Source organism: Crocodylus siamensis, chromosome 4 (assembly GCF_052110815.1).
Source record: "Crocodylus siamensis isolate JL-2025a chromosome 4, ASM5211081v1, whole genome shotgun sequence".
NCBI classification, from domain to species: Eukaryota; Metazoa; Chordata; order Crocodylia; family Crocodylidae; genus Crocodylus; species Crocodylus siamensis.
In genome coordinates, this window is record NC_143398.1 from 72638631 (window position 1) to 72650894 (window position 12264).

At 43.0% G+C, this 12264-nt stretch overlaps 1 protein-coding gene across 4 annotated transcripts in view; it reads right to left on the minus strand.

Moving 5' to 3' along the window:
* OSBPL8 (oxysterol binding protein like 8) overlaps positions 1-12054 on the minus strand; it is a 142961-nt gene extending 130907 nt beyond the window's left edge. For all 4 annotated transcript variants that reach the window (XM_090042564.1, XM_090042563.1, XM_090042567.1 and 1 more), the window contains exon 1: positions 11908-12054. The gene's annotated coding sequence lies outside the window, so the exon portion shown is untranslated. The remainder of the gene's footprint in view (positions 1-11907) is intronic.
* Between the last annotated feature and the right edge of the window lie 210 nt (positions 12055-12264).

Here is a 12264-nt window from a genome sequence, read left to right on the forward strand (position 1 = left end):
CCGTTACAAAGATCTCTAGAGAACAGGTTTTGCTTTGGCAAGTTCAGTCATGTTATATATTTTTAAACAAAATGAGTCTCTTTGATTTAGCTAGTAATTTTTTATCACCATTTCAAAAGGATGTTTTCCTATGCAGACACCTGTTACACTCATGCCTGTTCTCACAGTGCCTTTGATTCAGCTGGTGGTATATTACAAACATCTTACACACACAGCTGAAGGGAAAGCTTTCCAAGAGAAAGTAAAATGGCAGCAGTGTGAATTATAGATGTCAACACCATGTTACATGAAAGTGTACTGGCAGGATGGAAGTCTAAAAACAGTTTGTCATGAGAGGAGCAAGTTATTTTAGTGAAGAACAATTGCTGAAAAGACTCACAAAAAAAAAAAAAAAGAAGTTTTCCAACTTTAAAAATAATGTTATAAATTCAAATTAATATACTGGCTCTCTGTGAAGACTCTAGACAGATCTCTTTTGAGTTCAAAGACCAAATTTTTACTTGAATGCCTGAGATAAGGTTCAGAACCATCAGGTTCAGAAGCATTAATATTTTACTCATTCCTCTTCTCCAATTTGCTTCTGAATAACACTGTTCTATTTTAGCTATATTATATGTGTTTTTCCTGTATGGAACAAAACAGCTTTATATCTTAAAGGTACACGTGTTTATATATTTGTGTATGCTTCTTTAAAAGAAAATTTTCAAAGTGGTTATGTAGCCTATTCTGAAAAACTACTTTTAAAAATTAAAAAAAAAAAAAACCAAACAAAACCCAGCTCAGGTGAGGCATCTAGAATGCAAAATTAACTTTGATAGAGAGGAAAAAACTGCTACTTTAACTGAAGTCAGTCCTGCAAGTCCAAAACTTTCCATGTCACAATAACAACTTCAAGTGCCCTTCTCCAAAATCTGGAAAAAAAAAACAAAACAAACCTAGTTGTTATAGACAGCAATATTGTAGTTTGGTAGTACCTAAAGGCAAGTCAAGAAATATGCTGTTCAAGAACACAACAAGCAAGCTCTCAGTAGTAGTTATGAACCAAGCTTAAGAATAATACCAATGACAGAAGGAAAGGTTTTTACAGGAGACATCTACTATATTTGCTTTATGATTCTAAATAATTGCATAAATTCTTATTTGTGTCTAGCATAATTGGATCAACACACAATGTCATAGCATAAGACAGCATGTGAACAATTGCATCACTTTATCTAGGGCCAAATCCCTGACCATTTAAAATAGGTAAAAGTTCCTATAGGTTTCCAAGGGATCAGTGCTTGCTCTTTTGAAAGCATTTATCTTAAATTTTTTTTATTGCTACATGTCATCACAGCATACCAAGCAAGAGAGAAAGTGAGGCACAAGCCTAAGCCATAGAGCTGACAAGCATATCACATTCTGTTTAGACTATGCTGTCCAAGATAAAACATCCTGTACAAGGACAACCAAAATTAATTTGAAACCACAAGCTTATTTATAGATACTACAGAACTTATAAATATTATGCTGCGTTATGCAAGTGTTTTATTTGGTTTTCTACAATCTGAGCAGCTTCAGATTTCTGATATAGTTTAATCTTCCTGAGAATTCTTGCTAAATCAGAGAAGTTTTGACAAGGCATCTTCCATGAGAAGAACCCAGAGCAGTGCCCATAAGTAAAAGAGTAAAATTTGTCTAACATTGTCTTAAGCTAATTGAGTCTTGAAAGACACACTACAATTTAAGTTGCCTGGAAGTGTTGACTTCCAGGTTTCCTCAGATGTAGCATACTGTGCTGTAGTAACTAGATTACAGGATGGCCTTCTACACCCAGAGGCAGATAGCTCTAGATGAGACAGCCAGGCAGGTCAGGGAGGAGGGGAGTATTCACCCTTTTCCAGCTAATTTTGATATAAGATACATAGCAATACCCCTTTACCAGTTTTGGAATTGATCATTTCTCAAAGCTACAGGAGCTAAAAAGGGCATTGCCAGGGGATGAGTTTTCCCACCCTTTTCCAAGCCAAGTTGCAAAGAGATGCAGAAGCAGCTTATTTTTAATCAATCAGATCATCAGAAGAGGGTTTTTGTTGGGGCTGTCTTTTTGGACAAGAATATAACTTTCCAGATTACCTGAAAACTAGTTCTGATGGTGCATCAAGCAGATTTAAACTAATAAAACTTGATCAGAGAGTGTAAATTGGCAAGGGGCAGGATCTGCCACTAATGAATAGCAGCACCCTTCTGCACAAGCTTTCCTATTGAAAGAAATTTACCCAACATGGTAGAACATGCTAGGTGCAATTAGATACTTGAATATGAATTAGGTCAGATTAGATGTGAAATCTGATGTCATTAGCTCTCGAGTTATTTTGGACTGGGTTCCACCAGTTGCTTGCAAAAAGCCCTACTGGAATCAAGGGGAACAAGCAAGTTGCTACTCAGCATGAGCAACAAGGTTTTGTTTCCGTTTTGTTTTTTTAAATATATATTTTGGAGTTTAATCTTTGCTTCTCTTGAGGCTCTGCTCTACACTGCATCTATAAGACGTATCAATTCAGCTATTTGGAGATCTTTGTTTTGTGTCTCACTGAATGCAAGAAGTGAGACTGGAGCTGATTCAAGTTTCCTTTTAATCTAGTGCACGTTGTGACATAAACCAGGGCCAGCTGTTTCACAGGATGGGGCAGATTAGCCTCAAACTAGGCAGTTATGTAACAATTTGCATTTAGAGAAAGTTTTGCCTAATTCTTTTTGGTTCGGAAGTAACATTATTCCCAAACATCATAGTCCCCTGCTTAGTTACACAAGTGACACAGATCTGTGGACTAATAAATAGACACATACACACTTAGTCTCAGATGAAATGCCTAGTAAAATGAACTCACTTGAACCTGCATTTTATTAAGTCCAAGTGATATGTAGAAGCCAAGAACAAAGGTCAAAACCTGGGAAACTATATCCTTGAATGCAGTGACACAGAAGACCTACAGGTGGACTGCTAATTGAACACGCTCCAAATTCAGCATCTTGATCACTGGAAGCATAAGCAAAAAAACATCTAGCAGTAATAGAGAAGTGGTATTACCTGCCTGTATAATATTAATTAAAACATTATTAAAAACACTGACCACTTTAAAGAAAAATCGTAGCAAGTTTGAATGGGTCCAGAAAAAAGTTACAAGATCTAAAATAAGAAATACAGTAACTCAACTTCTAAGGGTTGTATTTTGATCAGTCTACTACTGCCTGGGAAGCAGGGATGTTTCAGCAGAGGGCTTTATAACAGGAGGGCATTAGGGAAAGCCTATGGCTAGAAGCCAAAATAAAAAAATGTTTAAAAACCACACACCTCATTCAGTCTTAACAGAGAGCAATTGGAACAACTTAAGAGCATGATAGAACATTCCTTCAAATCCTTACATAAGGGCTGTCCAACTGGCAGCCCCTGAAGGGTTAGCACATGGCCTAAGTTCCTGGCATAGCTGCCACGGGGCTCTTCCAGCTCCCCTGCTCTCCTCCAGCTTCTACTTCATGCTCCTGCTCCAGGGGGCTCAGAAAGGGGGAGGGGCAGCTGCCAGGGATGCCTGCACAGCCAAGAGTGGAGTTGGGAGCCAGGTTGCCCACACTGCACATGCAAGGGAAGAGCCACACCTTGTGGACTGTGGCCCACACAGCCTGTGGCCCCCACTGCCTGCAAGTTGCACAGCCCTGCCATACATCAAAACTAGACAGCTTTCTACAAAGACAAGCTAAAAGCTCACGTACAGTGATTATGGAATTAATGGGATAGGTGCTCTAGCCTTCATTATGCTAGAAGATCATGAGATTCCCTTCCAAGTGTACAAGCTGACACAAAGAACGAGCCTCCTTCAAAGTGCATCTTTCGTTTCCATGGCTCAGTTACATTCTGTTAGGCCTCTACTTTCAAATTATACAAGTTTGTAATATAAAAGGTGCGTCACAGCAAAGACTCATTTATTATGAGCACTCCACTTTCTAAAATTCTTTCAGTGTGGTTTTATGTTGAAAACAAAATGTCAGAAGCCAACACAAGGTGACCACACAGGTTTGATTGATTTCATGCAGGGCTCTCTACTGGTCTGGACATCTGCAGCAAGGCAGCAGCAATTAATCTTGTCACTGCTCACCCACTACCAAACTTTTAGATGTGTGGGAAGATCCAGTGGCCAGATCTGGCCAGCAAGCCAAAGGTTGGGCACAACTGAGTTAACCATCTGTCTTTCTCTGAAATAAATACAAGTTGTTCAAATAGTTTAATTTACCTAGCAGAATTCCTCTGGTAGTCATCTATACCACCTAGCTTGGACATATCCTTAAGAATGTGCCCTTCCTAGGGAATGAGGACCATCAAGGTAGTCTTGATAAGGAAGCTTGTTCCAACTTACAAGCAGGCCCCCCAACCCCAAACAAGGCCTTTCCAGCAGCATACTTAACTCCACTTCTCACCAAGCCAGCAGGCCTTGCCAGTCCAGATGCCAGCACTGCCACCTCATCAACACAACTCATACCACAGGGGAAATATATGACAGCCAGGATTCATTCACTTGCTCCTCTACCTTCCTAACATATCCCATCACCATATATGCAATCTACACTGGACAGAGAGGATAACCCTTATGTGAAAGAATGAGTGGACACTGATCTTCGGGTCCAGAAAGACATAAAAGCTTGTGGCAGAACACTTTAGCATCTCTGGACATTCCTTCCCTGACCTCAGAGTTGCTGTCCTTATATAAAATTTGAAGAACTAACTTGAACATGAAGTGGCAGAACAAGACATCATCCATGGACTCCACCGCGTTGAAGATGGTTTCAAATATAGATTATATAGATAATAGCTACTCCAGGTAACAGGATAATAAACATATGGCGAGACACAAGAACTAACAGTTGGAGTTAACTAACCTTGGCATCCCTATTGACTTTTTCAACCCACTTCTTTGCCTCTCACTAATGTCCTGTCCTTTCCCTCTGTATTTAAAAATTCCTCTCAATTTTAAACTCTTTCTTCTGCAGATGCATTCAGTTTGACTAAATGAAAGCTCATGACTCTCAACCAGTTAGTTTCTACCATGCCACCCAGCCCAATGTTCTAGTTAGCAAAGCACTACACAGAGGCTTGGATCAGTGCTACGTACTGCGCAAATAGTCATTGCCCCAGAAGTTGGCAATAGAAAACAAAGCTCAATGCGACAAATGCAACATAAAAAGACAAAAGGAGAGGAAAATGGAATGAAGTTAGATCAGTTATACAGTAAGATGTCAAGTTTGGTACTTCAATGCTAAGAATTTTAGGGAAATAATTCACCAGATGTTACCATTTTCATTAGATGCCCAAGCAACTGCAGTAGGGAAAAGCTAACTGCTAACCAAAACCTGCATTCCCATTCAGCAGAACAAAAATTCATAAACTCCAATCCAAGTCCAAGCTATCTCTTCACTGCCAAATAGCAGGATTGTTCTCTGCTCCTGTGTCCCTGTCCCAGGAGCTTCCCCAAAGCTGCAGCGTATCAGTCTGCAGCAGCACAGTACAGCACAGCACAGCAAAGGAGTGAAAGAGTAACTAGGCATCCTGCACCAAACAGCAGATTAGCCCTGGGTCACATGGCAGTCATCTGTCACCCAAGACAAAGCCCATAACTCAAGCAACTGCTGCAAGTTAATGCCATAGTACACAGAGATGGTTTGAAAAATGTATCCTATATGTAAGTCTCCAATTATAGAAACATATTCTCTAAACAAAGGATTAAAAGACCCCCACACTATGTTTTGTGCATTTCAGAGGTTAATGATCTTCAGACACTAAAGGGCACCACAAGACTAGCTTCAGACTTGAGTATGTAGGTGCAGAAATGAACTCTTACCAAGTGACTGAAAAAAAAACAAAAACATACAACATGCTGTCACCATGGACTGATCAATTGTTTGCTTTAACTATTATGCTAACAATGACTTCCTCTACTCAACCAGCACTGATCAAATCTCATGACTAAAGAAACTACACTCACCAAGAAGTGTATGCTTTCTGTCACTAATTTATAAACTAAAAAAAGATACAAAACCCTTTTTACTCTGGGCAGAAGCAGCTTTCCTTTTCCAGTTCAGGATAAGCCATCCATTTCTGCAAAACTCTAGTTTTTCTAAGTGGTAGCTGAGTTTTTAATCCCTTTCAGTTACAAAAGGAATAATACTTGAAGAAATGGCACTGCATCATTTTGACAGGCTGGAAAATTTAGGAAGGCAGTTTCAGTGCACTTACAAGCTGCTCCATACTCCCTTGCACCCAAGAAACAGGATTAAATACATGGGTAGTCCTTTTCACTGTTACTGTTCAAAACCTTGACTGTGTCAACTTCACCTGCTTTCACAGCTGCAAAAGTATGTGTTGCAAAAGCACTGGAGAAATCCAGCTTCTCCAGCTAGCTTTTGAAAGCAGTTCCTCCCAGCAGCCAGGGTAGTATTGCAAGATGGCCTCTTTCTCCAGAGAAAGGCTGCCATACTTTGGAAGTGAACATAAAAGAACTTCAGCACAAAGAGAAGGATCAACCATGCTGAGTTGAAGGTAACTCTCTCTTACGGGAGGGAGGTTATGATTCCTCTAGGAAGTAAGGCTATAGCTAAGATGACCATAATAAATTTGAGGGAAAAATCAGGGACAGAGGGATGCCAGCACACACGTACACTCCCCACCCTCCACCACAGCCACCCAGGAATGGGGCTGGGCAAGACAGCACGGCACATGCGTACACACACACCCCTCATACCCGCTGACCCCATGGCTCCTAGGAGTGGTGCCAGGCAGAACAGTGTGGCATGTGGTCATGCACACAAAGACCCCACAGCTCTTTCCCCCATCCCAATTCTACTGCACAAGCAGACCTGGGAGCAGCATGCTGACTGGGCTCCCTGGAAAAAGCAGAAGCAGAAGTCCCGAACTGGCATGAACTCACCCACACATGCCTAGGTCCTGAGTCAGAAGCGAGGCACATGCAGGTGGATTCACGCCAATTTAGTACTTTTGCTTTAATTTTCTCCAACAGCTGAGACAGCCTTCAAAAGCCAGGACTGTCCCCAAGGTGGGACATATGGTCACATAGATATAGCCCATAAACCATGACTTAGTTCATTGCAGTTGAGGACTCCAAAACTTTATCTTGCAATACTCGTTTCTTTCTTGTAAACAGGAAGACTGAAAAAACATTTTCTCGCCAAGATCCTTAAAAAGCGTTACCAATTCCACACAAGTAAGCTAATGTATAGAAGAGAAAGAGACCTAGAGATGGCTCTTCTAAATGTCACATATAATGGGTTCTTAACTGAGCCAACTCCCCCACACCTTACCCAACTGCCTGCTTGAAACAGTACTGCTCTAAAACCTCTAACTCAACTATGCTGTCTCATTTCCTGTAAACAAAGGAACCATGCGAATTCACCTTCTACTGTGTTCCAGCTGCAGTCCCCCTCCCGCAAATCTTTGTCATAGTACTCCTATTAGCAGGATCTCTGCTAACTGCATATTTAGCAAGGACAAAGCACAAGACCAAAGTCCTTGGGGGCCACACATACACAAAAAAAAAATTAAAAAAAAAAAATCTAGCTTTTGTTTGCACAGAACCTAGCATGTGGGGACACTTCCAAAAACCAGAATAGACAAGCCAAACCCATCAAGGCACAGCCAATATAAACAGTATTTTCCAGAACAGCCACTCAATCCTGTTCCTTTAGGTAGAGTCCCTTTATCTGGTCTCCCCTTTTAATATTGTACCTCACTTTTCCATCTTCTTCCTCAAACTGGTACAGCCATCAAAGTAGTCATAAATCTTACTGCATTGAGAGCAATGTGGCTCCATTGCCAGAGCAACATTACATCAGAACATGGCATCTACTTTCTTTATTATACCATTTCCCAGAAGGTATAACTTAAATGCCAATAAGTATTTTTCAGGGATGCATTTGGTTGCCATGTTAGTCTGAGTTGAAAAGAAATGCAAAACCCTGGAACTCTTGGTTCAGAGATGATACTTTCTATTAGACCAACTAAAAAAAATAACCACTTGTGTTGCCACTTACTATGCAGTTAAACTGAGTGCAATTCCTACAAAATAGATAGTAGGCTAGGTACCAAAGCAGGTTCTGCACCTAAACTCTAGATGTCTACATACTAGTTATTACAGTGTAACCTAAAGGCCAAAGTCTGGACCAACATCTTGTTATGTAGTTAAAGCAAACTACTTTTTTATCCAGTATGAATTTAAGTAGAATCCAATGTAAACAGATTATGTCCCTGAAGTATGTTAAATGAAGTGGCACAACAGCTGTTGAGAACTTCACATTTTACAACACATCCCTTACTTCGTAATCCAGTCTTCACCTTCTTGATTCACAAGCCTTTTTAGGAGTTCAGCAGTTCTGGCCACAGACCCAAGGCAGACAACCAGGCCAACAAAGACAAAACAAATCAATGTGCTTCCAGCAGCTCAGCTGTAGCAGCTGTCACCAGAGCACAAAGTGTATGCTAGAAAGACACCAGCTGCTGAGACTGCTGCATCTGGCATACACATGGGAGAGGCCACACGTGTCTTCTACTGACTGCTAAATGGCAGCAAGAGTTTTACTGTGCTTGGTGAAGGTGGTGTAACTGCTGGTAAAAGAAGGGAACGGGTTCTGCTGTGGCACAGCAGCCGGGTGTGGGCATGCATACAAGACGCTGTAATGAGGATGAGGCTTAGGATGTCAGATTCTTCCACAGCACCTAAAACATGAATTTGCAATGCTAAGACCAAGCAAAATTAAGGTAGAGGTGATGACTCAAAAAGCACAAACCCAATGTTTTTCTCTGGATATAACCTTACAAAACAAAGGATTTCAAGGTTTCCCAAGCAATGTTTAATTTAGCCGAGTAGTTCATGAAGTTTCTTTGACAGACACCCTTTCCAAAATCTGTCTTTAAACAAAGAAACAGAAATAATTTTCCCTATATTTTTTGTTTATCTGGTTCCAAATTGAAAAAGTCACCTCTATCTGGACTGATGCTAAAGTAGAAACAATGCTGAATTTACTGCTGTGACTTGGACATGGACATTTCAAGAACAAGGTGCTTCATTCAGAGATGTTTCACCACTCCGTGTTTTTTTGAAAGGACTATGCTATAATTTAACAGTGCTTGAAGGCTACCAGCTCACTAATCACTATGCAATACAGGGCAACTAGCACTGAACCCCCTTCTATTTCCCAATGAGTGGCATTTTTTTTTTTTTAAACTGGCAGTGAATTAAAGTAGGTAAGAACCCTGCCCAAGTGCTACAGGAGGACTCTGAAAAGTCAAGTACAGAAGTTCACACATTGGCCAGCCACAAATAACCAGTTTACAGCAACACCTCATAAGGCGTGGTGCAAGTTAGACACATCTCTGTTCTTTCAAGCACATATTAGGTGACTGCACTGGATTCCAAGATTAAAAATAGCAAGCAAAAAGTTCCTATATTGTTGTCTAAAGATATCACATATCAGTGAACTGAAACCATGTTTTTTGTTTGTTTGTTTGAAGGCCACTACTATGGGATCTCAGTTTCAGACTCATGCAGGGTTACAAGAATAGGGTCAGCAAGAACAGCAGAGGAATGGCAGCACATATCCACTCTCCCACACAATGTCTATGATGGGATAGCTGTGGCCACTTGTTGCAGTTTAAGAACCCTGATAATCTCATTCCAAAGACTACATGAATTTAGAGAACAACAAAATCAGGATAAATATAGCATGAATGTACGTGGATCTTCAAGCAAGCAAGTTGGATTTTAATACATTAAGCACTGATTTATATTCTGATCTATTTCCAGAGATTAACAACTAAAAGCACCTAAGGTTTAGCTAAAAAAAAAATCCTCTAATAAAAAAAAATAATGTTTAAGAAGCTTTCCTGTCTAACACTTAAAGAATTCAGGTCTTTTAAAAATTTTAATCCACACACAATTAAGTGATTGCATATCAAAACATGACAGAAACAGTTCATTTATGTGGCACCTACATGCCTTTTAAAGGAGGTGAATTCTACAAACACTCCTAATTTGTAAACGCCTATTTGTTAAAAAACACCAACCAAGATATCAGACAAATCTGAACAGATTAACAAGGTTTCATTAAACTCGTGATTTATTAACATACTCATGGGTACACTCTTAAAAAAAAAAGAGTCATTCCTATTAAAAATATACTGAAAGGCTGCTGGTTACATAGGACATCTTCAAGTGCCAGAAACGTATTTTTTGTTCCCTTGGAAGTACTAGCCAGTTAGTCTATAACTTGCTCTTTTTAGTGCTGCTGACAAGTAAAGGAAATAATTGCTTATCTATCTCGGCAAGGATTTCTTGGGGCGATATCCTTAACTGGACCAACTGCATAGTTGGCCTACAGGTAGGCAAGCTTTTGAACATAAGCCATGAAGAAAAGTGCCTTGCATTCAAAAGCTTGTCATGAAAACATACGAACTGCTATTTATTACTGAGTCAGACCACAGGTCCACTGTACCCAATATCTTGTGTCACTGCATGTCTATCTGGAGTGACCAGGCTGCAGTTCCTTCACTGCCTCCGCAATCTCCTGCACAGGATCTGGCTGCACTTCCCCCCTCACCCATTTGTTTACACGCTTCCCATCTATGGCCTCACTAAGTCCTGGGACCTCCTGGCCAACCTCCTACTGGCCCAAGCTGGCAAAATATATGACTAGGAAGGAAGCTCTGGCCAGGAAAACTATCAGGGGTTGCGGGGCCACTTTCTTATCCACTGACCATTCACCTCTGGATGGAGTTTCACTGGCCAGCATCCACTGGCTCCTTGAACTCATTTGAGGACCACTGGGTACTGGCCAGCATACTCTGCTCAATGTCCCACTTTGGTGAGCTTGTCTTCAACCTACGGCACTCAGTCCTGTCCCTGTGTTGTCTTCCTGTTGTTCCAAGCGATCACTGAGATCCCCTTCATGGCCTCCATCAAGGAGGGGCGGAAAAGGTTATAGCTGTACTTGGTAGGCTTTAGCCCATGTTCCAGACTGGTGCATCAAAAGGCCTGTGTCAGTGTGCATGCTGCCAGGACAGTGAACCAGGTCTGACCAGGCCCTCGCTACCCACCTCACTGCTCCTCTCTCCCTTATGGCCTCCAGCACAGACAGCATTTTGCACCTGTTCCAAGAAGGGGGCGAATGCTTCATCTTGTGTACCAACATACCCACGCTTCAGATTGGTACTGGGGCCGCTTTAGCTAAATCTTGCTAAAGGAGCTGAAGTGCCCCCACAGCCACTATGAAATGTGGGGACCAGGGTTCAAGTTACACTTGAACTCTTGTGGGGAGGGGGTCTGTGGCAACGGCAGCTTAAATGAGCTCCCCAGACCTGAGCTGCTTAGAAAGGCACAGAGTTGGCAGGGGGCTCTCATCTTTTATGGGGCAGCTCAGTCCCCCCCACGTTTCAAACCCCGGTGGGGACATGATACACAAGACGCAGAAGGCTGGCTCCAGAGCGTGTCCAGGCATCCTCAAGTCCATAAAGCCGAGACGCAGAGGCTACCCCTCACTGCCAAGCCCGGCCCAGCCCAGCCCCGCTCAGCCGCAGGCTCCGCTGCCGCGAGCTGCGCCCTCCACCACAGCCGGACAGAAACTCCAGCTCGAGCCCAACTATACAGCCGCCCAATAAAGAGACACATCAACACCGACAAGTCCTGGCCGACCGCACCTCCCCTTGCGCCGGGAATGCAGCACTACACAGGCACCCCACGCCTGCCCGGGGGACGCGGGAAGAGACCCACTTGCGAGGGGGAGGAGCCCCGCGCCCGTGAGGACACCGCCCGGCTCCGCACAACCACCTCCCCCTGCCTCTGGGGACCCCGCGCCCGCCCCGGCTCTCACCTCTCCGCGGGGAAGGCAGACAGCACGAGCGGAGCCGCCGCAGGGATCGGTCCTGCAGCGTCGCCGCTTGATTCTCTCATCAGCCTCCGCGGCGCCCTCAAGCCGGGCCGAGGGTGGGCCACGCCCCCGGTCACGTGAGGGCGCTGCTCGGGCTACTGGTGCGGCCCGGGGGGGCGGGGCGCTCGGGTGGCCCTGCCCCTTCCGGGGAACACCCCCGCCCCACCCACACACACTATTGGCTCCAGCTCCAATCTCCCCTGTTGCAGCTTGAGGCCTTGCCCCTAGAGCTGCCCCCACAGCTGCAGACAAAAGCCCATGTTCTCCCTCTCCCCACTAGCTCTGCCTGTTTTCTACCGG